Here is a 26,043-nt window from a genome sequence, read left to right as displayed (position 1 = left end):
GCCTCTATGTGCAAGTGACCATGATCTCAATTCTTCCTCCTTTACAATGTCTTCTGAATTCCCTCCCCAGCAGCACTGTTGCCTCTTTTTTTTTTTTTTTCAAATTTCATCGTGTTCTTAGCAGAGCTCATATTTTTCCTTAAATTCAAACTGCCTTGTATTTGCTTATTTATTATGCCTGTGAATAATGTCTAAATGTGAACTGACAATACCCGGGATCCCTTTCCTGATCCTCAGGCCCCCTCTCAGAGCCTAGCTCACCACTGTGTAACCTAGTTCTCCGTCAATGTGTGTGGAACTGAATTTAAAAAATAAAAAGAGGGAAACATCTTACATGCTTTCTCCCTGTTCATACTTCTGTTAGGGAAATGAGTGATATAAGACAATGTAAATATGCAATGTGCCAGGGCAAAAATGAGATTTCAGACAACCAATCACATATCCAGAATTCCTATGGCAAGACCCAATGACCTCCACTAGATACAACCCGGTAAAGAAACCAAAAGCAAGTCAACGGCCTTTGTAATGTGTTGGTTCCCTCGATCTTCTTTATTGCTAACTGTTCTGTATATAAAACCCCTATCTTGCTACCGTCTTTCAGTCAGAAGCCCCAACCATGAGAAGCAGAGTGCTTTCCCAACACTTAATAATAAAACCAGAAAGGGCTGAAGGCTCTTTTCTTGTGTGGCAAGGAGGAGGCACATCATTAGCCAGGCTGGATGGTATTCCCTTGATATATAAATCCCCCAAAATATGTAAACAATTTGATCTCTAGTAAAATACTTAGTTGACTTTTGGTTACACCTATGACTCTGATGGCATAGAACCTTGCTACTCAGAGGGCTGGGACCAGCAGCATCAGCAGCATCTGGAAGCTTTTTAGAAATTCAGACTCTCAGACCTCATCTCAGATCTAATGAATCAGAATGCGCATTTTAACAATATGCCCAAGTGACTCAAATGTACATAATATTTTAAGAAGCATGGACATCCAATATTCCAGCAGCAATATTTTACCTGCATCATAGTGATCTCTGCTCTAAACCATGATTTGATTGTAAAAGTAAAATATTTTCTTCTCACACTCTCTCCTTCTCTACCCCTCACTCTTTTCTATACACCTGTCCATTTCCTTTAATATGCAGTATAAGAAAACATAAAGAATTTTTCATACTTTCGATTGTACACATTTCTTTCATATACATTATTCCATTTCATCCCTTTGATATCTCTGTAAACACCATCACGCGTAACTTGTCAAATGTCATCTTAGTAATAAATGTCTGACTTGCATGCCAATGTTGTAAAGATGCTTCCCCTGTAACCAATGAACTCCCTACCCTCAAAATTCTCTGCATTATAAATCGTACTTTAAAAATGAATTGAATCCACATATTCAACAGGGGAAAATGGATATTTAAAGTATCCCACAGAGTTTGGAAAGACTTGTACCTGATGGGGACCTTAGGGGAAACAGACAAAAAAAAGAGGACATTAATTTCTTGCTCCTCCCATTACCCTCACAACCCCCTGCCAAAGTCCATGGAGCCAAGGACTTGAAACACCAGGTGGATCTTAATCTTGAATCTTTTGCCCTTGCCACTCCCATAACCCAGACTATCCTAAACAGACAGTAAACATGCACACTCTTGATGAAAGCTTTTATAGCTTCCATTACATAATGGATTTGCTGTCATTTTATTGAAACTGTGCATACTGAAGAAATGAGAGGGAAAAAAAAGATCCAATTATTGCTTATAAGCAATGGAGTTTTCAATGAACCCAAACCAACTTGGGCATTTCTATCCTATAATGGCAGGACTTCCTGAGCAACCTTACTCATTGATGTGACTCGAAATTTCCAGCAATGAGTAAAACAACATAAGGCAATAGCAATAAAGAAACATGTCCTATAGTTTAATTAAGAAGTTGTCTGTAGTCTTAGGATATAATATAGTAAATTACCAACAATATTCAAAGCCAGGTGCACTTTCAAAATCTTTAGTCCAAATCTATGCCATGTACAGAGATAAGTATCTGTACATAATATGAAATTATTAACCAGACTTTAGCCTTCATCCAAATTCTTGAACACTGACATTTAGGCATATATTTATCATCATTTTTATAAGAGGCTCTGGATTATTACAAAATGGAAATCACACTGGAAGTTAGAAATCTAAAATTAAACATAAGTAGAATGTTACAATAAGAAGGAATTTTAGAGAGATCACATAGACCTATCCTTCATTTCCAATTTATAGATTCACTGAGAGGCCCGAAGAGGCCACACAACTTACCCCAAGCTCCACTGTTGTCTGTTACTGACTAGCTGAGTAACTCTGGGCAAGTCCCCTCTCTCTCAGCCTGTTTCCTCATCTGCAAAATGACATGATTGGACTAGATGATGTTAAGATTCCATATAGCCTGAAAAAGACATTTTTCTACAAGGCCACATCCTAGAATATCCACCCTTCAAAAGCAACATACAAGAATATAAAAAGATATTTAAATGGCACTGGGGGGGCCACTGATGTTACCATTTCTTGGTATTGTATCTCAACTTCAGACTTTAGAACCACATGGGTTGCATGGGTGCCCACGAACAGTAGGCAAACCAGGAGAGAACAAGTTTGGGCATATCCTTTGCCAGAAAAGTCTTGCAACTGAACATCAGTCCAGGGTGAGGTTTTATCTTCTCCTCCCCCTTCTGAGGATCTAGTGACTTCATCTGTCTGGACTCTGCCTCAGAGATTTCTCCTCAAGGTTCACTAGAGCCCTGGGAGTCTAGCCCTTGACCTAACCCCAGACAAAGATGTATTTCCTCCTGGAAGACTCCCCGCCTGGACGCGTCATTCATAATCAACCTTAAAAGAGACTTTAGGCTCCAGGGAGCTGCACATTTTGTCATCTTTTAAGCAGCTGTCTGGCTTTGGTCTGTAGTGAAACCTTTTTGTTTTATTACAATTTTATTCTGTTAGAAACAAAGAGTTGGTATGCTTAATTAAAAAAAAAGTAGGTTAAGCCTTTGAATGGAGGAGCTGCATGATCATTGGTCATGCTTTAGGTACATGTATTTATTTCCCTTCCCTCATTCTTATGTAGGGTTGTATCTTTGAAATGGCTTCTATTTTGTTCAAGTGAGTTTCCACCTTTCTCTTTTTATTCTTTTCATTATTGCTATTTTCTATGGGGCAATCACACAGCCAGGCAGTGGTTTAGGTTTTTAAAAGGGTATTTAAATATAACGACTCCACGAAGCAGAACCCAGGAATTATGTATGCAAGAATGGGCATTGCCAATATCCCTACCAATTAAGTCAATCATTAAACCTGAGTTTAATTTATTGGGCTCATTTTAATGATATACACAAGTGAACCTGAAACCCTGTGTCCTATTAACAGTAACATATTTAAGGAAAGCTGGCATCTATATCTAAATCATTTTATACAAAATGTGGCCAACCAGGAGAGGAAGAATTCTATAAACTATGCCTAATCCAATAAATAACAATTATGTTATTATTAGCATTATTATCATCTATTCTTTACAGATTGCTTATTATGCATTGTGCACTCTTCTAAACAAGTTACATGATTACGTAGTTTTAACTTCACAGAAACACTGCAATATTAACTATGAAAAAAAGACATGTAGAGATGGGATGGAGCTAAACAATGGCCTCTGACAGTGTAAGCTTGTTGTAAAAGGATGATCCTAAACTGTTAACTGGCTATACTGGGAAAAACCAAGATTGGAAGGTACAGGGAAACCAAGTGTAGCTCAACTCCCATCTATGCAACCTGAGCAGCAGATACACCTGCCTATAGGGAGCGTGTTTATCCCTAAAGGTACTCAGCAACAGGGTTCTGTGACCAAGATCCCAGGGATGGTGTAGAAAGGGATTCCGGCAATGGATGGAAGCAGTGAACCAAGGATCTGCCAGCTCTAGAATTCTGGGTAAAAGTACATGGGGAATATATGAACACTGGGAGTATAGCTGTACAAATACATGAATGAATCAAAAGATAGGTGAACAATCTTAGATAATGATACTTTGTATGTGCCTCTCCTATAGCACTCATTCTATCTTGTGTGAAATCTATGTGTGTCCTTTCATCTTCATTTCCAGTAAACTCTAAGTTCACTGAATCATGACTTACCACATACTAAGTATTAACCCTTGGAAAAGTACTCATTTCCCTCTCCAGTAGTAATGGAACCTATCATACAGGATTGTCACAAGGAATACATTAGACTGTATATGGAAAGGAGTTAGCCTAGTGTCTAGTATAAATAGAGCTCTTAGTTATTGTTACTACCATTATTCTTGTAATTATTACTAAGCCACAGATGCATTTCTTAGGCCCATAATCTTGATTTTATAGTCTAATAAGTATCAGTCAATAACCAGTTTTACATTCCAATAGATCAATTAAAGCAACACGATTTTACCTGCCAACCTGCGAATATAAATTTTCCAGGGAGGGGGAATCAAACCCAAACCACCCAAGAGTTCATCAAAGAAGCAACTCAATAAAATGTTTTCACCATGCTTCTCTCTTAAATACCAGGAGAATATGGAGTGAGGAAAAGACAAAATGAAATATTTTTTTTCAATCTGTTAAAAATTATTACTGTTTGATGCTTGTTGTATGCATGACAAATGAACACACATTTCTCTCTTTATGTGGTGAAAGAACTGTTACATGCCTTTGCAATTTATTAATGTCGTCTTCAATTTTCCTATGAAATTAATATCAAATTCATTTGAATGTGGCTTCTGGAATAATAGCAAGATGGACTTTTAAATTGCATGTGCTCAACTGGTTTAAAAAGGCAAATTTCCATACTTTAATTTTATTTTTTAATATTATTCAAGCAATTTTAGCAATGGGGCTCTTTTTTTAAAAAAGTATCTTACACCCCCCCCCCCCATAAACTAAGGCCTTCAAATACATATCATTGGGTAAGAAAATACTTCATTCTTCAAGGAAGTCCTGAAGTACCTTCCTAGAATTTTTAAAGTAGTTATAAAGCTAGCCTTCAAATCCAAACACCTTATATTATTGATGAAAAAACTGAGTCCCCAAAAGGGAAGCTGATTTCATCATGTTACAAAACTAGTTAGTGGCAAAACTTAGAATCCATGATTCATTCATTCATTCATTCATTTCATGTTTATTGAGAGTTTTCCATGTATCCATTCTGTGGCAGGCTTCCTATAGATATTGTGCTTATTAGTTTTAAAATTCATTCAATTTCCATTTGGCAATTATTAATTTAATATCTACTATGAATAGGCACTACGTTTGGTATAGGGTGCTGAGATCAGTGTAAGTAAGAGTTGTTACCTATCGCAAGCCCTTAAAAACTAGTTGAGGATGTACTGAGTACAGAGGTAGAGTAATTGTAGCATGTAGTTAATACCATAAGAAAGCAAGAGAATTTGATGAGTTAATTTAGTATTTTCCTAGCCATATATAAAAAATACCCTATATCTATTAACCAATCATCAAATCTGTATTTATCATGTAGCATGTACAAAGAACTGGGAATGTGATTAGAAAAATCCAAGACCAGCTAGAAATTTATAATCTAAGAAGCTGAGATGCACAAACAAAACATTTGTTTTACAACATCAGGACACTGGTTAAGTACTGAGGGTAATGTAGCAATTTATGTATTAAAGAGATTTCTTTAAAAGAAAAAGCTCAGTGTGGACTGACTTTAGAATCTGAGTGGGTTCCAAAGAAGAGGGATAATTTTAACTTAAAGAATTTATTATTACTATTCACATTTACCATTAACATTGGCATATTCCATTGCACCTGAATTTCTTAACAATGCTCTTTGGAATGACTACATAAACAGACTTTTCTCCAATTAAAAGTTTATGAACAACTAGCACAAAATTACATTATAATATCAACAGGCCCCTAAAGAGTCATTTGGCAGTTGAGCATTTTATTCTTCAGTTGCTTTGTTTGTGACAATCCTGATTTTTCACCTATTAACTCAGGAAGCATTTCAGAATTGATCAGGTCTTTATCAATCTTGGCATATCCTGACACACTTAAGTCTCTAAGAAAACTCAATGCCGTCTCTTCCACATTTCTTTGACTTAATTGTCACCCAAGTCACAGTGCCCTCTCCCTCTTCTGAGCAATGTAATGGTCTGTACCTTTCACTTGAAAAATCTTTTTTTTTTTAACCTAGTCTTTACATGTTACTACATTACTTATAAATAAATACCTTTTTTCCCCTCATCTATACTAGAAGCTCAAGATAATAAAAGGCATAGCTTATACCTAAATACAATGATCTGCTAAAGAGGCACTTAATAAATAGTCACTGCTGTCATTTGATAGCAAAGGAGAGGTCCCTGTGTGTTACAGATATACTAGTCAATGAGTAGGAGTTGACAACCTACAACTTGTTATTTCTGATGCTTTATTAATTTAATCCTCAACTCCTGGGAGAAAAAGCAAGCAAGCAAGCAACCAAGCAAAGAACAACATCTAACAGTAGTAGGATACCCATATTCTACTCCCAAATATGCCACTAATTTAACTGTGCCATTCTGCATTAAGGTGTCAATCTATTATTCGGTCTTCTATTTCTCCATATGTAACCCAATGGGCTTGGCTGAAATACTGCAGAAGACGCATTCTTTCTGATCCTTAAATATTACAAGAGTCAACCAGGAACACACCAAATGAGAAAATTATTTTGTTCGGATTATGGCAATATGGGGGTTGGAGCGAGGCTGAACATTCTTTAGTGTAGTTGCTCCAAAATTTTTAGTTTTTGTATCGAATCTCCCAGTGAGAAATCCACTATGCAGTGAAACAGTGCAAAGCTTCTGTTTCTCCCTCTCGCTCTTTCTCTCCTTCTCTCAAAACTGAAAACGAAGTTTTACCAGTCAAACCTTGCAACGTGGTACACAGTAGCTTTTCTATTCTATCCTATCCCACCCCATCCTATCCTGTCTTCTGCTACCTCATTCCGTTCCAGCCCATTTCAATCTATTGCCTTAAATAAAACCTCATATTTGAATAATCAAATTGATTTCATTATCTTCTCTGGCTACATGAGTTCAGTCACATTATTAATTTATTCTATGGATTATTTTCTTCATTTGTAAAATATGGATAACATGTCTTTAGAGGGTTGTTTTTGGTATTAAATAGAATACTATTTAGCACTGCGCTTGGCATTAAGTGTTCAATACAGATATATTATTTTTATATATGTTATTATTTTACCTATTTTGATTATCATATTATTATCATTCATTTTACTTAAGGGTATTTGGAGACTGTTAATTTATCTTATATTCTCATATACCTGACATGGATTGTGAAACTAGGAAATCCTTTACTTTTTAGGAAATCCTTTACTTTTTAACCAATAAGTAGGGAAAAAATTAATAGAATTGGTCCAGGGCCCCTGGATGGCTCAGTCAGTAAAGCTTCTGACTTTTAATTTCATCTCAGGTCATGATCTCACAATTCATGAGTTTGAGTCCCACATTGGGTCTTGCTTGGGACTCTCTCTCTCTCCCTCTCTCTCTCTGCCCCTCTCCTGCTCATGCATGCACACTCTCTCTCTTTCTTAAAATAAATAAACATTAAAAAAGTGTTTGGTCCATACATTTCCAGACATCAAATACTCAATATTACTTTGTTTTTGGTTAACTCTGGAGACTTTTGATTTAGTGCTTAATCTCCATGGTGATTAAGGGATGTGGAAATGATAACACTGGTATTTCATTTAAATGTTTCCATGAGGTGACATATATGACAGATTCATTCTTCTAACTTAACTGAGATGAAAGTCATCTCATCTCCTATTACTAGGGGACAAATATGAACTGAAGCATGTGGTTTCCCTCACTCCTAATATCTGTACCAGAGGAAAGATATTAACTAAAAGGAACAACTAAGTCCTCTGATTTTTTAATAATTCTAGTTTGAATCTTCAAAACACTGCTTATATAAAGGGATATAAGGAGAAGTCTCATTTTTATTTCCATCTATTTTTAATTTTTTAAATATGTATTTATTTATTTTGAGAAACAGTGACAGAGAGTGAGCAGGGAAGGGGTAGAGAAGAGAGAGAGAATCTCAAGCAGGTTCTTCACTGCCAGTGCAGAGCCCAATGTGGGGCTTGAACTCACAAATCATGAGACCATGACCTGAGCTGAAATCAAGAGCTGGTGCTTAACTGACTGAGCCATCCGGGGAACCCCAATTTCCACCTTTTTTAGATTACTGAAGGAGATCATTCTTTCATGATAAAATTCACTATTCAATGATTTTTCAAACTAAAATATAAACATTCAAAATAAAAGGTATATATGTGATATAGCATTTCTATTTCCTGTAAGCATAAATACTTACAGGAAGCAGAAAAAGTAACTTGTGGAGCACCTAGGTGGCTCTGTCAGTTAAACATCTAACTCTTGATTTTGACTCAGGTCATGATCATAATTCATGGGATTGAGCCCTGCATCAGGCTCCATGCTGACAGCGTGGAACCTGCTTGGGATTCTCTTTCTCTCTCCCTCTTTCTCTGCCCCTTCACCTCTCTCTCTCTAAATAAATAAATAAACTTAAAAAATGAAAATAATTTGTTTGCTATTTCTGCCATGACTTGTCGGGAAACTGAGCATGTTCACACACAAAAGCAAAGAATAATACCAACGGCTCAGCAACAGATGAAGTGGCAAGATTTCCCTAGGTGGAGTTTATAGTTCTCTTTTAATCACTCAAGAGGCTACATTTTTTTTTTTTTGACCTGAATTCATCTTGCTTCCTTTCAACCTTACCTCCACTGATCCTATACCATCTTCCTCTTCTCTGTCTCTTTTTTTAATACTAATTTAAATATGGACCTTTTTGTAATCACCATGTGTGCCATCGGCATCAACATTTCAGAAGACATCTTCAGTGCACCCACTGAGTATCCACTATACTTGTTTCATTTTGTTAATTGAATGTTTCTCAAACAACCTCATTATCTGCCCTCAGCACTTAGCATTTTCCTGCTATAAAACTATCCTTTGCAATGTCTTCTCTGCCAACCAGAAGGGCGAGACTCTTGCTTATGGCATCTCCCAAAACACAGGACTGGTCTTTAACAAAATCCCCATGTTGCCAGACCACAACGGGGGAAGTGAAAAGAACTAACACTGAGTGCCTACTACATATCAGGCTATAAATGCATGGTATTTAGTCTTCAAAACAGTCCTATGATACAGAAGACGTTACACCAATTTTAAAAAGATGATGGAAACAAACAAACAAACAAAAAATATTCTATCACTTATCGCAAGATACACGATGGGCAAGTTCTTGAGACAGTATTCCCGAGTTCACACTGGGTCACTGCATAGTACCATTTGTACTAAGGAAAGGTTGACTTATATTCTGGTCTTTTTTTTTTCTGTCAGAGAGCTCTTTGAAGGCCTTAATACTCTCTGTTGTCCAGATATAGGGGCCATGTTAACTCCCAAACAGTTCTAAGCTGTGTAAAGCCCTTTCCCTCAGCCCCAGTTCTAGAAAGGCTTGGAAGACAGGAAGAATTAGCAGCCACCCTGTAGACATACTGACTATACTGTGGAAAAGCTAAAGCCAGGGGGCCTGAAAAGCTTGCTCCCACTAATGGAAAATTATTTTAGGTCTTTTCTCTTAGGAAGTTTTACATATGAAGCTTAAATTCACACACACACACACACACACACACACACAATAACAACAATAAATACCTCTCACACAGAGTTCTGTTAGTAGCCTGATTTGTTTATAACCATGAATTGAAGTCAACCTCAGTGGTAACTGTGTAGAGTGAAAGCTTTATGGGAAGTTAGCTTCCTATGCTTCACTCCTCTTTGCACCCCTACCCAGAATGCCCTCTGCTTTTCCATCCTTCCTTAGCAAAACAAACCATCCTTTATTCTTCTGGGCCAAGCCCCAAGGTCACCTCCTCCACAAAGCTTTCTTCATCACCTTCCTACCCCTAGTTATCTTTCCTTTGAGTTTCCCCCAACATTTTATTCATGTCCCCAAAATAGTGCCTATCACAGTGCATCACATATTTCTCATTCTACAGACCAGGTTTTTCAACCTCATTACTAATGGCTTTTGGAGCAATATAGCTATCATTTAATGCCCTGTGAATCGTAGGATGTTCAGCAGTATTCCAGGTCTCTACCCACTGGATGCCAGTAGCAGCTCCCCTTTGATTGTGACAAATATTCGATTGAGACCAAATGTGTCTCTAGATAGTGTCAAATTTCCCCTTAGGGGAGGGCAGTATCACCCCCAGTTAACAACTCAACTTTAGATCATGGGGACCACATGAGTAGTGACTGTGCTTTTTTTCATCCTATACACACGGGAATATCAGGCCCATGGCAAACGGTTAATTAAAATCTGTTGGTTTTAATGAAATTACTCTCATTTCCCAATAACTACATACTGCATTATAAAATGCATTAAATCCAAACTTTGTTCAAAAGTGAAACAAACACGACTGCTAAATTAAACTCTAGATTCAAGGAAAATGAGATCAAAAGTCATTGGATGTCAAAGTAGAGAAAATACTTCTTGGGAACCTGGGTGGCTTTGTCACTTAAGCGTGTGAGTCTTGGTTTTGGGTCAGGTCATGATTCATGGTTTGTGGGTTTGACGCATGCATCAGGCTCTGTGCTGACAGCTCAGAGACTGGAGCCTGCTTCAGATTTTGTGTTTCCCTCTCTCTCTGCCCCTCTCCCACTAATGCTCTGTCTCTCTCAAAAATAAACATTAACGAAAGAAAATTTAAAAAGAAAAAAATACTTTTCTCTATATATGTAAGAAATCAAAAAATCATATATGCATTGCATATAATTATATATATGAAATATATTATATAAATGCGTGTATACACCCATACACATAACTTTTCATAGAAAACTACGTTCAGAAAACTGGATATATGTAATCTGATATCTCTAAATACATCATACCTAACATGCTTTGTTCAATACAATATGCAGCCAATTGCTAGGGTTTTTTTTTCCCCTGAAAGACTCATTCATGATAAAAGTGATGCTTATTTTGAAATTTCAAAATTAGAGGGACCTGATTAAATAAAGAAGTGCAGACAGTACGATATTGCCTTTCTTCCTGATAAGATATTCATCTCTTCCCAGTTTGGTGCAGAACAATTTAAAGTCATCTCACTTTGTTTATTTCTGTGGACTAGTTAACCATTTATTTGGCCTGAAATGCAGAACCAGTACTATCTTAATATCAATTTATGATGAAAGATTTTTTCTCACCTTGGAATAGGGAAGCCCTGGCATATCTTCATTTTTTTCCTGAGCTGAGGTTGCTATTAAAGTTCTAGAAGTGAGGGGCTCCTGGGTGGCTCAGTTGGTTAAGCAACGACTTCGGCTCATGTTATGATCTCAGGGTTCGTGGTTGTGAGCCCTGTTTAGGGTTTTATGCTGACAGCTCAGAGCCTGGAGCCTGCTTTGGCTTCTGTGTCTCCCTCTCTCTCTGCCCCTCCTCTACTTGTGCTCTGTCTCTCTCTGTCTCTCTTTCTCAAAAATAAATATTTTTAAAAATTTCTAAAAGTGAGATGTATTTGTCTTTTCTCTTAGTAGCACATCTGCAGAGTCTGTTATTCTCTGTTATTCTCACTGGTAGACTGTAAGCAGCAGCAGGTGCATTTGGCAAGTTGATAATTTTTGCAAGAAAGAATTGCAAAAACAAGACCGGCCCCTCCTGAGCAGTCAGAAAGGTGGTCACTCAGCACAAATATGCATGATCTCAGAGAAATTATGCAAGACCATATTTTCAGTTGCCACGTTTTATTGGTTGCCTCTTTTTGGTTTTAGATACATGAATTATACTTTTCATTACAATACTATGAATGGTGATTATTCTTGCTCCTATAAAGAGGAAGTTATTAAATACCAAGACAATAAAAAAATCGTGTGATGTCATTTAACTACTCAGGAAGTGGACCAAAATTCACCCCGTGATCCTTCTCAGGTACAAAGAGCAAGCACCTCAGAGTACACAGTAGTTCTTTTTGCACCCACTCCTCCGCAAATACCACCCACATGCAGATTCAAACTTATAACCGGGGATATTTCTACAATCTTCACTCCCTCACCCCCGGACTGTCCTCAGCCCCACAGGCATGCAGAAAGGAAAGTAAAGGTCACCAAAATGCGAAGGAACATGCACTTTTGGAACAGTTTGATTCTGAGGTTGAGGGGCCTGCATTCCTGAGATAAGAAACAAACAAAGAAACAATACTTTCACCTCCTCATTTTACACCAGTGGGTTTCCTGTTCTCTGGTTTCAGTTTAAAGAACCTGGGCTCCAATAAGTTACTTTAATTTAAAAGAGCTTACATCATTCCTCACACGGATTTTGCTCTTTAGAATGCCTTGACAAATGTCATTTTCTGCTATTCTTGCTGCAGCATTTTGTGCTGTGATAGAACAGACCACATGCTCACCTGGGCCCCTATACTGTAGATGCATCTTGGAAGGCCACTTTTCAAGTTTCATTTGGTCCCTTCTAACCAGCTACATGAACACAGCTTCACTGGGCGTCAGTGACTCACTTATACTTATTGTCAACCTATTATCTTCTATATCTCTCTATCTCTCTATCTATCTATCTATCTATCTATACCTATCTATCATCTATTCATTCATCAATCCAACCCTCCATCCTGTCTATTTCACAGAATCAGAGGACAAATTAAATATTACAGGTGAAAGCATTGTGTAACCCACAAAACATTATTCACATCTAGCAACCAAGCAATTTCATACACACACACACACACACACACACACATGCGCACACACACACACACACACTCATAGAGTACCCCAAGGAACAGATGGCTTTCAAGACAAATGGATCTTACCACACACTTTAGAATTCCAAGTCAGTGCAGAAAGAGTCCATTTTATTCTGATAGGGGTGTGAAAAGGTCAAGTATTGATTTAGCCTTCTAAGAGGAGACAAAAAATAAAAAGGCCTTCCTGAAAATATTTACTACATTTTGCTTTCATTCAGGGTTTCTGTACAGAGCAGAGATGGTTTGAAGCCCACAGGATGGCAAAGATAAAATGGCCCAGCTTATAAATGTGGGCTTGGGATCAATTTTACTTGTCCCTATGACCTTTAATACACAAAATGGAAAACTCCTATATTGTTGCAGTAGAAAATGTATGAGAAATGAAAACAAAGCAATCAAAAGCTTTATGTAATTCATATATTAAAATATACAGCATGTTTTATGTTTACTCATAAATAATGTTTTGTCAAAGCACTTTCATATAGACATATCACTGCACCAAACATAAATATTTTCTTTTTGACAAATAGAAGACTTTAGACTCATCTTCCCAGGATTTAAGTGTCTCTCTCTTTGCCACTAAATGAAGTGTTGGCACAAATACTTTAATGATGCCTGGGTGAAATTTTAGGGATGTCTGTGACTGTACAGAAAATAATTTTGTATCAGAAGAAATTTCTCTCAATCCTCAAATGTATAAAATGTTCCTTGGCATTTATCCAGATAGTAGCAATTCCTAAATATTTTCATTGGGGCTGCAAAAGCATCTATGCTTAATTCCAACGTTATCATTCATCTAGATTCTCAGTGTATACTTTTATGTTCAAATAGCTAAGGCTACTTCTGGACTAGGGAATTCAAGAGGAGTTATAAAAGATTTTACTGTCTGGAATATGTTTGACTTTATAATGGTATTCTTGGAAATCAGAGGCATCCCAGAACACTACCAAAAACAATCTCCTATTGTTTGTTTGCTTGTTTCCGTGGTGTTTCTGACTAAATACCGAGCAAAAAGGCAGGTTGGTATGCAGAGGCTGTGTAGAATCACATAAATCTTGTTTCGCTTCCTAGATATTTCTAGCTGAGGGACATAAGACATGTTACTCAATCTCTGTCAGTCTCCATTATTTTACATACAAAATGAGGATGACAGTAACCATCCCTAAAAATACCCACGATGATCAGATGAAATTACCAGGGTATATGAATTCCTGTGTTATCCTGTTCTTACTTCTCTTCAAAGGATTAGGGTGAACATGGTTTATTCTTGGTCAGCGAGGTGAGAGAAATAAACTGATTTATGGATTAGTAAACCTAACCATGAACATGCACTATAGCCCAGGAGCTACCCATTGCCTTGGGTTCAAATTCAACTGAGGGACCTTGCGTGAGTCACTTAACCCTTCTCCATCTCTGATTGTCGACTTTAAAATGGGAAAACATTGAGATATTTTAAGAATTAAATGAGTTAATACCTATAAAGTGCTTAACATATAATAGTGTTATTTTGAGGAGCCCTTTCCATTATAATGATGTTACTCCCACTGTATAACTTGTTACAGTAATAAAGCATGTCCTTTCCCCCTGTGTTAATCCTGAGAAATGAATTCAATCTCTCTTCATCGAATCTCTAAGGTAGATAGAGAAAATAGCTATCTGGTCAGCAAGCTTAATTCCAGGCACCAATCTTTTCTGATCTTCCCTGTCTCCTTGGAGGTGACAGTTGGGTTATGGTTGTGTTACCAAATATGAGTGTCAATGCCGCCAGACTGGCAAAGCCGCACACTGCTGAACCAAATAAAACCACACACTGCCAAGAATGAATCTCAGCTTTTCATCCTAACTCCTACTGAAAGGATGATAGGACTGATAACATACAATGATGTTAGTTGTTTACACTTTAGTTAAAATATGGGCAGGGAAGTTGACTTTGAAAGATGCTAGAGAACACAAGGGCACTGAAGGTCTGAATGAAGTGGAGTAAGGGGAGTAAACAGAGTGGAAAGGTTGGACAGGAAGGTTTGGGAAACTGCAACTCACTTCTACGATTCTCTGAAGATGACCTTGACAATCCATATGGTCGAGACCAGTAAAGGAAATCACAGAACGGTGTTTCATAATTGTATTGCTATTGTGATAGATCACTTTTAGGTTTTCCTATACTTTTTTTTTTAATTTTTTTAACGTTTTTATTTATTTTTGAGACAGAGAGAGACAGAGCATGAACGGGGGAGGGTCAGAGAGAGGGAGACACAGAATCTGAAACAGGCTCCAGGCTCTGAGCTGTCAGCACAGAGCCCGATGCGGGGCTCGAACTCACGGACTGTGAGATGATGACCTGAGCCGAAGTCGGCCGCTTAACCGACTGAGCCACCCAGGCGCCCCTACTTTCTTTTTTTAAAAGTGCAATACATATCATAAAATTATATGTGTGTGTGTGTACATGTGAATGCATATTTTAATTAACTGCTCAACGATATTCGCTGAATGCCTACCAAATAGCATCTTCTCAGAACTGAGGATGCAACAGTGAATAAAACAAACAAAAACCTTTCCTCTTGGAGCTTACATTCTAGAGGAGGAGATGGGAATTGAAACAATGAGTACACTCTATTACATCTAAGGTGATGATAAGTGTTTGAACAAAACTAAGCAAGGAGCAAAGCTAGGAAGCATGAAGATAGGGCTGTACTTTTACATCAGTGGTCAAGCAATGATCTCCCTGATAAAGGTGAGATTTGAGCACTCTTTGGTGCCATAAGGGTTCCTTCTCTAGAACTCAGGTGATGGACAGCAAGTACAAAAACCCTGAGTACGGAGCAGGCCTGATATATCTGAGAAACACTGGAAATTTCTAGAAACTTCCATGATAATTTCAGCGATTGCTCTGAAGTATTAACATAGCAAGGGGGACAAATGCTCAGTTCTCTGATGTATCTGTCCCCATAATCTAAATACGTGAAAACCACCCAAACATTACGTACAACCTCTGGGACAGCTATTTTTTTTAACATGCAAAGTAAACTTGTTCAGCCCCATAAGGCTAACCCACAGGGTGTTTAGGCAAAGGGACAAAAAACTCAATGTATCTGCTCTTGGGCTGTGTGACTTTGTACAGGCTAGTTGGCCTCTCTGAATCTCAATCCACACGCTCACACAGTAGGAGGAATGCAATGGGTCCCATGCTTGTTGCTGAGTTATTCTAGTCTTAGGTTCGAAGGCACTTGATGCAGAATCATTTGCTACACAAATGTGAAACATTTTGGTAAAATCTCATTTATGCCAAGGCCATTTGTCTGTCCATTTCACTTATACGAAAGACAACTCAGTCTTTAGAGGGAAGCCAAAATGTTCCATAGAAAGCCAATTAGGTATTACATTACTGATACGTCAAACATCTATATTTTACTTCTAGGAAAGTTCAAAGCTCTTAGAGTGCAATTATTCATTCCATAGGCATAATTCTAAATTCTTGAATACATCAGTTTCTAGTACTACCACTGGTCGACTTCAGCTTTGGGATGTGTTATTGTTTTAGTTATGTTGGATTGGCTTGGATTCACTCACACATTCTGGATAGCCAAGTCTGAGAACTAACAATACAGAATTGTTAGTAAAGCTATCTGGGTATCTACAGATCAGGGTAAATTTGTAATTAGGGTAAAAAACAATCTGATTCATGGAAGGGGGGTGAAGGTCTCAGCTTCTGAATAACGTAAGTGTGAGATCAAAGCTAGGATCACCACCAATAATTAGAGTCACACTGAACAAATTACTTAATGTCTAAGCCTCCATTTTCTATTCTTGGAACTGGAGGTAATGATAAAGGTCCTACAGGGTTGTGAGGAGTCTTGGAAATGAATTGTGTAGGGAACATCATAGTAGAGTGCATGGCATAGTTCCCTTTACTTCCTTCACTGCTCTACACACAGGATCCAAATGTAAGACACCGGCCTCTGCAGACCTTGACATGCTCAGCACAAAGCTATGCCTGGAAAAAAACCAACACTCTTAAGCATTTACATGAATGTGTGCATGAATGAATCAATGAACAAATAAGCAAATAAAGACATTTATAAATCAACCCACTAATTATACTACCAAAGTTCCTAAATCCTTATAAATCAGGAAGGGAGACAGAATACCCCTTCATCATATATTATCTGACTAAACACGAAATGGCATAATATTCCCAACTGCAGATGGAGAATCTTTCTTATCTTTACAGTAATTCAGTAGGCACAAAGATATCAGGTTGAGCAATGTGGTCCTAGGTGCTCTGGCAGAAGGCAGGAAGTCATTTTCTTCAGACCAGGCTTTAGCTTCAGCCACAGTTATTCATTCTCTTTTGCAAGGAAGAATTCATTTAGGTCTTCAGGAGACAGATGTATCAAGCCATCGGGTGTTTCTGCCAATCACCTCCTGCCAAAGCCCTGATGTTTTATTTTATTAGTGCAGGCACTTTCCATTAATTTCGATACTGTTTAAGAGTGTTAGTTCCAAAGGACATTGTTTTTTGGCTCTTCTTTTTTGAAGGACTATTTAATACATTACTGCAATGAATTGGCCCCTTGCCAAGAAAAAAGCAGTGGCCACCCAATTCTAATCAGTTTCTGACAATATGATCTGAATGTCTGGCTCAACAATATGTTTATTGTGCTCTACCTGGAATTGACAGAAATACATCAGAAAAATGCTACTGGCTCCATAGTAAAGACTAAATAAAACACAACACACAGTATTTTCCTTTCTTCCTTTCTTCCATCCTTCTTTCTTTCCTCCCTTCCCTCCCTCCCTCTTTTATTTTTTTCATTAAAATAAGAACATAAGAGCATTCTACCATATGTCAAGTATAACAGATACTGGTGATGCCAAAACACATGTATTCACATCCCCATTCTTTCCAGTTTCCTAAGCAAACCCCAATTTTATTCAGGTATCTATCCCTGCATGCAGCTCTCAAGGCAACCTCAAAGAGTGGGTTCTGACTCATCTGAGACAATTACTGGTGTTTCATTTTCTCTGCTAGTGATTGGCTTGGAAATACAATAAAGGCAGACTTAGTGGAGATTTCTGAGAAAGTTTTCCTTACTCTTAAAACACTCAAGGAAGACATCAGTTCTTCTGTCTTGGGCTCACTCATGTCAAGATGCGATGCTGATCACTGTTGTAATCTCTTGTGACCACAGGGGGAGTTTGACTAAAGGCAAAAGTGACAAGCAGACAATAGGAGAGCAAAATGATAGAAAGATGTTTGTCCTTGACGCTGCTGTTGAACCACTGAGATAAACCAGAAGCACTCTTCCTCTGTATGTCCCATGCTGTGTGGAAATAAATTTCCTTATTTTTTTTTTTTATTATTTTTTATTTATTTTTTTTAACATTTTCTTTTTTTTTTTTTTTCAACGTTTTTTATTTATTTTTGGGACAGAGAGAGACAGAGCATGAACGGGGGAGGGGCAGAGAGAGAGGGAGACACAGAATCGGAAACAGGCTCCAGGCTCCGAGCCATCAGCCCAGAGCCTGACGCGGGGCTCGAACTCACGGACCGCGAGATCGTGACCTGGCTGAAGTCGGACGCTTAACCGACTGCGCCACCCAGGCGCCCCAAATTTCCTTATTTTTTTAAAAGCCAGGAGAGACAACTATTATCAAAGCCTACACTAGGCTGTGGTAGAACATCAACAGAGTAAATGGTCCTGTAAGACCATTAGCCCTTCAAGAATTCTGGAATACCATGCGAGTTACTCTGAATAGTTAAATATTACAGTAATGTACCAGCCTCCTAAAAGTAGCAAAATTTAGCACTGTGACTCATTTGTATCATGCTTCAGAGTCCCTACCTGACTTTTTCATCTCTGTCTACAATTATAGTGAGGGGGATCTTTTATAGTGATGTACCCAACTGTTGGTCCTCTGGATGTGGACCCCGTCTGAGTGCTCAGATACTTGTACAAACTTGCTTCATCCATAGCTCTGACGTTTAGAAATGAAAAATCCAACTCAAAAACAATTTCTGCCTGGGGCGCCTGGGTGGCTCAGTCAGTTCAAGGTCCCACTTCGGCTCAAGTCATGATCTCACAGTTCGTGAGTTTGAGTCCCTCATTGGGCTCTGTGCTGACAGCTCAGAGCCTGGAGCCTGCTTCAGATTCTCTGTCTCCCTCTCTCTTTGCCCCTCCCCAGCTTGCATTCTGTCTCTCTCAAAAATAAATAAACATTAAAAAAAATAAAAATAAATAATTTCTGCCTAAAACTCCCCAATTCTTTCAACTAATGTTTGTTTCTCAATTTTCTTGCATGCATTTGGGGAGTGATAATTATTTACACTATCCAGTTGCAGCAATGTGTATATATACATTGCAGTAATATATATAATTTATTTCATGTGTGTAGCCTTTTTTCACCAACTAGAATTTAAGATCCTTAGAAACAATTCCTATATTTTCATTATATCACTTGCAGGCTCTAGCAAAAAGGCTACTTATAGAGAACATATTCAATCATATTTTGTGACCAGTTAAGTTGCTAACCATATATGGGAAATAACAAAAATCTCAGCACCTTTTTCCTTCTACCATGAATGTTTAAACTTATCTTTTATTAAGCCTCCAAGTACATTTGACTCTAACCTAAATCTGGTCTGAGTGGGAAGAGTGAAAAATCCTGTACTCTTCAAACTATTCTTTGCTTAAAACCCTCTGTCCATCTCCCACTATAATGGATGAAGCATAAGCCAAGAAGAAGTATTCCCTTGCTGCAGCTGAATTTCTCTGCATCAACAAACCAATGCACCCAGCAACAAATATATCAGAGTAAGGAATGATGGAATGGTTATCAACCAAGTCCACATGAAGATGACAGCGAAGAAAATAATTAAGAGCTACATTCTATCCGTTGCTTACCAATGTGCCAGGCACTGTTACATCCATGAGCTCTTTTAATCCTTGTAACAACTCTATTTGATCCCATTGCTGTCCCCATTTTGCAAATGAGGTATACTAACATGCAGAAAGTAGACTGACTTGCCCAAAGTCTCACAGCTGGGCCAGTTGAGAGTCAGAGCCAGAATTTAGGGAATCAGGCTGAATCGCAGTTTTTGCTGTAAACACACCCATCACAAAAGGTGTCCTTTTCTCCACAGGTAATGCAACTCCATAAATAAAAGGAATGCTTGCACAAAGAGCTTTCCTGAGAGATGACAGGGATGCATAGCAAACACTATCATTCGCACAACCAAATTATCGCTGAAGATAGCACCTCGCTAGGAATAGAACTGCCCACTAACAAGCAACCGTTGACATCCGTCACCTTTCTTCTCTCCACATCATTATTTTTAAAGTTAATTTTGCCTCTTTCCAGAAGATAACTAGAGAAAAATCAATACAACTCATGCATATACAAATTGAGAAAAAATACGTGTCCCAAAAGAACGACACACATATTATTCAGGCCGAATTCTCTGTTAGATATATAAAGGAAGCAGCTCTTTTAAAAAATAATATATAGTAAATTTAAAAAGGATAAAGAGACACTGAATGTTAGTGTAAAAGAGAAGGACAAACTAAAGTTCACTGGGATTTCTCTCTCTCCCCCAAATTAGGCAGGTTAGGGTTAGGTTTTATCAGAAGGGAAGACCATATGTTGTGGCTGATATGTTTTCCAGCGTTCAGGAAGAGGCATCAGAAGGCATTCTTCAGTGGGGTAGCAAATACGTGTGCCTTTACTGAAAGACTATAGAAACCACTTCGACCTTGCCAACCCAATATTTAGCAAGATTATAAATCTGGGGGATAAAACAAGTTTCAAAAGTTATGAGATATGGAAAAGGCATGATGCAAGTAGCCGGGTTCCATTATGGACGCTTATCTTGAACACTCCATATGGTGCTGGAAACAAAAATTCCACTCAGTGATGAAGCTAAAGAAAAGGGCTTTTTCGGTCAGCTGTTGGTATCTCCAACATGCTCAATGGAGCCAGACACTCAGTCCCCCACTGGAAAAACAGGACAAAAGAAAACATCAAAACCGAAACCAAAAGCAACAGGAGGGATACTACCTAGCTCCCCGAAGAGAGCAGAATCTTAATAATATCGATGTATTGACAGCTCCTAATTATGAGTAGCTACAAAATTAGCTTCTGAGGCAGAGAGGAAATACAGCAGTTAGCAAAAGCACAAGTTGCGTGCAAGTCTATCTGACTTTCACACTGCTAGGATGGGATCAGTGATTGTAAACAAAATTTTTAACAGTTCCCTGTAAAAATGATAAGATTAAACCGGTAGGTTATTTTGAGGGTAAAAGAAGTTAATACACAACGATAGAAACTGTTCGTTGTCTCCCCATATCCATTTTCCTCTTTTCCTTTTGGTACCCCTCAAGCAGGGATGCTCTGGTGCCGAACTTCAAAGGTCACCATTCCCATTATAACCTGTAGGAATATTTCCTACATTTTTAAGCAGCATACGCGGCTACCCAGCAAGAGTCTAGCTTCTCTTTGGGCCATGGCAGGAAAGTCTGTTTGTGTAACTAAGTTCTGAATGACAGAACGTGAGTGTAAATGATGTATGCTCCTTCAGGGTCACGTTTGCAAATGAAGCTCTGGGTCCTGGATTCTGGTACGTAAGTATGGTTTTGCAGAACCAATCCCATGCAGAGGGACATCAAACCAGGCAGGTTTGGGAACAACCACATGGGGGGAACTCAGGTCCCAAGAGGATGCTGTGGAGAAGTTCACCCCCACCGCCTTGTCTACCCACCTCTGTGCTGTTAATGTGAGAGACACATGAAATCTAGACCTTGCTTGATCCATTCTACTTTAGGTCTCTGTGTAGTAACAGCTGGGGCTGATTCCTCTTTAATACCTACGTGTAAAGAACTTAGAACTGTGCTTGGCACATAGTAAGCTCTCATTAAATGCTAGTGTCCAGCTCTCTACGTGAAAGAGGCAGTATTTGAAAACAGAGAGCACTGTGTGCCTCCAAAGCCCATGTTCTTTCCTTTCCGGGAGAGAACGCTGCCTCCAGTGCACAGAGACTGAAAAGGCAGAGATATTTGCTAGAAGCACGTCAGTTGCCAACACTTTAAAACCTCTCGTAGTTGAAGTTGCTTCCCCCGCCCCCCAACATTCCCCAATTTTTAATGCTAGTCTCAAACTCATGGTTTAAAAAAATTGATACTAAATTTAATTTGGCAAGTCACTTTAAATTCTTTGACCCTTGAACTTCTGCTCCCTCCACCTGAGTCACCCCATAAAACACAGTCATGGTGAGAAACATAAGGGTCCCCAAAGAACTATACGCATACTATTCAGGCTGAATTCTCTGGCTGTCACATATAAAGGACTTGCATCCTTTGGACCATAAAAGTTTTTTTTAATTTTTTTGTGGGGTTTTTGTTTGCTGGTTTGTTTTTTGTGTTTGTTTTCTGTACTGATGAAAATCTCTAGGCTCTCCTTGAAGAGCCAAGTCTGCAACCTGATTTGCATGGGAACTCCTATACCACACTTCTTGCTCTCATCTCAGTGCTTACCTTGGGCAAAACTGCAAACAAGAGGAATTTTGGCTTCAGGATAAACCAGAGCCTGCTCTCATTTTCCATCCAGTCCAGGGCAAGAGTGGGGGGCACTGCCCCTCCCAAATACTCAGCTGTCCCCCTCTGCCCAGCTCTGGAAATTCACAGATTTGAAACATACACAGACCATCCATTTCTACATATATGGCATGACTAATAGGCTACTTCAGGGAAACAGAGAAACACATTGTCCAGTATTGCTTTATAATACTGAATTAAATAGCTGCAGGTCAGGGGTCTCATGCCACACATTTAAAGGGCAGTCCAAGTGGGTTTTAGTTCTGGGAACAACAGGGAAATCTGTTGTTTTGAAGGCAACATAGATTTAAGAGAAAGCCTTCTCTTCTGCTCACTCCCCCTCCCACCTCTAGCACAATTAATGCTTCCTCCTTCCAATTTCCCATCCATTTTGTGCAACATTCTATCAAAATTTCTTCCATTGTGCTATAAATATCTGCTCCCATGTCTTTTCCCTGGGAAGGCTCTGTAGGTCTGTCTTTCATTATCCTCTTGGCATGATTGATCTCATTACTTTGCCCTTTTACTTTGCCTCATGTATTTCATGTTCATGCTTTCCAGTGTCACTTTATTATTGCAGCTGTTGAAGTAATTTAAATGTGCTTTGAAAATATACGTAACGTCGGGAAACTTATTTTTCAAAGTGAACAACACAGATTTAGACACTTAAAAAAGGGCTTCAATTTTTCCCTGCTTCCTGAATCCTCCATAGCCTAAGTATTTCGTTATCTCCATCTGCAACCCCAAAGTGTCTCAAATTAAAGACCACACTTCAACTGAAGTCACAACCAATGAAGAATAAATCGTTCTCTTTTCTGGAGGACAGACGCAGCAGGTTTCAAATATTTCAGCAAAACTCAACTCCAAACAGCACTAATGGTGCCATTTGGCACTAATGCATTGTCAGGAATTAAAATCTGAATGGTAGAGTTCAGAAGAAGAAAAAAAAAACATATCAATAAAATTCAGCTCAGGCAGACAAGTATGTGGTCGGCATTCGATGGAGGGATTATATGCATACATAAATAAACCATTAAAATCCTCCCGCTAGAGTCTGCTCAATTCATGGTGATTTGAGTTGCTGCGGGGGCAATGGCAAATCTAAACATAATTTGTTTGTTTGCAGGATGAGAAGGAAGAATTTGACAGATTTTAAATATATACAGATAGTCCATTTCTGCATTTTTAGAATAGTTAATATAATACTTCAGTCAAAATATGAAGCACATTTTCCAAAGCATCTTTAAAAAAAACGTAAACCACTCCAGTCAGGTCTTATATTCCACAGCACCATCTAAATTCTTTGGCAAGTCTATCCACGTGTTATACTGAGAACAGTATTGCTGGAAGTACTATAAATGGAAAAGGAAGGAACAGACGTTTATTGAATCTCGTGCATAGGTATCTTATGAAATCTTTACCACTCTCTAAGGCAAGTTTATTAACCCCATTTAAAGACGAAAAAAAAAAAAACTGAGGCTGAGGATTCCTATCTTTCCCAACAGAACATATCTGGTAAATAAAAAAGGAGACAGGATTTAGCACAAGATTGCTTTGGCTCTAATACGCATGTTCTTTCCATGGTCTTAGACGAGTTGGGAAAATCTATTTCAGAATGTTGTATTTCAGAGTGTGGAACCACTTACTCTCTGTCACACACACACACACACACACACACACACACAATCACTCTTTTTCTCCTCTCAGTCAAGGGATGGTTACTACCCTCTCCCTAAAACCTTCCCTTTTTTGACTGTCAATGGCACTTACTGCTCTTAATACAGAGTTACGTTGTGAGAACATACTGTTATTAGGAAACTGGGGAACTAATTCTTAGACCTAATTTTGTGTCCTCAGATAGAATATAATAATTCTCAACCTAAGAAATATGCCAAGTTTCCCTTAGATGCTCAGTGGCATATGTAATCTTGCCTCCTAATAAGTGTTTAATCAAAACTTATTAATTTACTAAGTTATTATAACTGAACTGTATGATATTAATGAGTGGCACTTCATTCCATACGTTAAAGGTTTCAACGCAGTTGAGGGCAAATACGTTTTATATGAAGCTATTGTATTTAAATGAAGTGCTTAACAGGACCTTGTGGGGCTCTTTTGTGCAAAACTAATCATGGTACTTTAAGGTATAATATGTTCAAGTATTAAGTTTGCTTCAAATGGGAGTAGAACTGTACACTGAAAAGAAAGTAGGGAAATACAGAATGAAGTTGAGTGAAAATAACATTAGGTTTAAATACTAGAAAGTGTGATAGACTCCCTGCCATCTCCGGGAACATATTTAATTTTCTATAATCACTGGCTTTCTGTTTCATAAACTTCCTACTTCAAACCTCCATTGCTTCCCCTGCTCCTATTCCATCTGGAGATGAAATTGTGTGTGGACAGCAAGCCAATAAAAAGAAGAGAGATTCAAACCTTCAAGAGAATGGCAGGGGGCATCCTAGTAAGCAAGGATCTGCACCCTTGTATCACCAAATTTCCATAGAGTACAGGAAAGAGCAAGAATACCTTTGTGGGAGAGAGGAATATTTTATACTCAGCCCCATATCACTGGGTGCTGAGGTCTTTAAACACAAACAGTGCTTTCTACTTGGTTGGTGACTTATCAAATCACCTAGTACCTGCCTTTTTATAATAGGAAATGAATACCATTAACTATTGCCGCTAAAGACACTTCAAAGCGAGATACAAGAGGGTCATGATTCATGTTGCATCACAGACTTTCTATTCAAGAAAACCTGGAAAAAACCATCATGCTTCCTAATTTGAGTACAAAGAAAATTGTTTTGTGATTCTGAGTTTATATTAAAGCAATGTTGTGTATGGTTTATGACTTTTATGATTTCATACAGAGCTCTAAAAGTCATGAAATTGTATCATTCTGAACAGCATTATACATTTAAAAGAAGATGGGGAAATATTAAAAGCATAAATAAGCCTTCTTTAGGAAAACCCGATCATTTTCAGAGACCGGATTAGTATTTATGTAACATCAAACTGTGGCATTGCCAAGATCAGTAAGAAAATAAAATAGGTTTCAAAATACGGCTTTTAACACATGACATTTTGGGACCCATATGGAGAATCTATATAGAACCATGATCACACCACAGGCTGTATGTATGTACTTCAGGATCACTCATGGACTGATCCAAAAGGAAACATGCTCATACGGAGAACCCACCCCTGGAGAGTGTGAATCAGCAGGTGAAGCTCCGGGATATGGACAACTTTACATTTCCTCAGGAGATCATGAGGCACAGTCAGGTTTGAGAACCACCAGTCCAGGGGCTCTAGGTAGAATCACATAAGTATCTTACTTTACCAAGCCCTGTTGTTTTCAACCCTTTTTAAAGCTGTTTTGAATTCTGTTCTTTTCAGCTTTCACCTTCTGAAGGATGAAGCTAATATTGATACTTAAAGGCTCTGTGTTTTAGATAGAACTTTAGCTTATAGGCCTCAAACAGGATTACTGTGAATTTATTTAAAATCTACAGCTGATGTTGCTATCTTAGAGAGTTTTCAGAGTCTCATCCCAGCCGTACTCCTCATGCTAGAA

At 38.3% G+C, this 26,043-nt stretch overlaps 1 protein-coding gene across 3 annotated transcripts in view; it reads right to left on the bottom strand.

Moving 5' to 3' along the window:
• LRRC4C (leucine rich repeat containing 4C) overlaps window positions 1-26,043 on the bottom strand; it is a 166,246-nt gene that overhangs the window by 111,463 nt on the left and 28,740 nt on the right. The window contains exon 1 of one of the 3 annotated variants that reach the window (XM_049647853.1): window positions 2,301-4,421. The exons of the other annotated variants lie outside the window; for them this stretch is intronic. The gene's annotated coding sequence lies outside the window, so the exon portion shown is untranslated. Of the gene's footprint in view, window positions 1-2,300; window positions 4,422-26,043 lie in introns of those variants that run through there. 3 annotated transcript variants of the gene reach the window in all.

The sequence above is a fragment of the Panthera uncia genome, chromosome D1, assembly GCF_023721935.1.
Source record: "Panthera uncia isolate 11264 chromosome D1, Puncia_PCG_1.0, whole genome shotgun sequence".
In the NCBI taxonomy this organism is placed as follows: Eukaryota; Metazoa; Chordata; class Mammalia; order Carnivora; family Felidae; genus Panthera; species Panthera uncia.
Note: the sequence above shows the minus strand (reverse complement) of the source record. Positions and strands in the feature narration are given on the sequence as shown.